Source organism: Myotis davidii, unplaced genomic scaffold, assembly GCF_000327345.1.
Source record: "Myotis davidii unplaced genomic scaffold, ASM32734v1 scaffold452, whole genome shotgun sequence".
Classification (NCBI taxonomy): domain Eukaryota; kingdom Metazoa; phylum Chordata; class Mammalia; order Chiroptera; family Vespertilionidae; genus Myotis; species Myotis davidii.
The window spans coordinates 378,809-380,240 of record NW_006284245.1 but is presented as its reverse complement, the minus strand read 5'-3'; positions in this window follow the sequence as shown (position 1 = coordinate 380,240).

The window sequence follows — 1,432 nt, the reverse complement described above, 5'->3', positions numbered from 1 at the left end:
ACAAGGGTATCAGAATGTATACTATCATGAATATTAAATATATTTTTATTGATTTCAGAGAGGAAGGGAGAGGGAGAGATAGAAAGATGATGAATGAGAATCATTGATTGGCTACCTCCTGCATGCCCCCTGGATGGAGGCTACAACCCAGGCATGTGCCCTGACGGGAATCAAACCATGACCTCCTGGTTCATAGGTTGATGCTCAACCACTGAGCCAAGAGCCTGGGCCTATCTAATATGTTTTGCATCAACAATAATATACCTTTGGAATGTCAAGGTAACCTCCCTTTTTCTGGACCCCTGTGGGCACACCTACCACACCAGACCAGAGACCATGAGTCTCTTCATTGTTATTGTTATCATGTTAATTGTTGACTGTTAACTATCCTGCACCCACATAGGTAAAGGATGTAAATGTCTACCATTTTACTTTTTATCCAATCCCAGAGGCTCGCCCCCCAGTTTTGCTTTCTCTCATCTCCCTAATCTATCACCAATGGGTTTCATGTAACCCACTTAGGTCTTCTATTTTGATTGTATAAAAGGTGCAAAACTGCCAGTCTCTGGAGTATTATCTCAATCTGTTGAGATTTTGCTTTCCAGCAAGTGTTGATAGTTAGGCTCAAATAAACTTACAAATTCTCTACAGGTTTGAACGTTCCTTACATTGACATTCTTTAATATCTAAAAATATTTTCACACTAATACTTAATCTATATAAAATATTCTTTTGTTATTGTTTCCCTTTAAAGTTTATTTTTTAACTTTTTATTGAATTTGTTGTAGTGACATTGGTTAATAAAATTAGATAGGTTTCAAGCGTATAATTCTATAATACATCATCTGTATATTGAATTGTGTGTTCACCAACCAAAGTCAAGTCTCATCCTGTCACCATTTATCCCCTCCTACCTCCTCCCATCCCTTTTTCCTTCTGGTAATTATCATACTGTTGTCTGTCTATGAGTTGGTGGGGGCTTTTTTGCTTAATCCCTTCACCTTTTTCATACAGCCCCCAAACTCCCCTCCCCTGACAGCTGCCAGTCTATTCTCTGTATTTATAGGTCTGTTTCTTTTTAGTTTACTTATTTTGTTCATTAGATTCCACATATCAGTAAAATCCCATGGTATTTATCTTTCTCTGAGAGGTTTAACTTAGCTTAATACTCTCAGGTTCACCTCTGTTGTCCCAAAACATAAGGTTTCCTTCTTTTTTATGGCTGAGTAGTATGCAAATGGAAAGAAAACATTTAAAAAAAAATTATATATGTGTGTGTATATATACTACATATATATCTTATTGATTTCAGAGAGGAAGGGAGAGGGAGAAACATCCATGATGAGAATCATGGATAGGCTGCCTCCCACACGACTCCTACTGGGGATCGAGCCCACAGCCTGGGCATGTGCCCTTGATTGGAATCGAACAT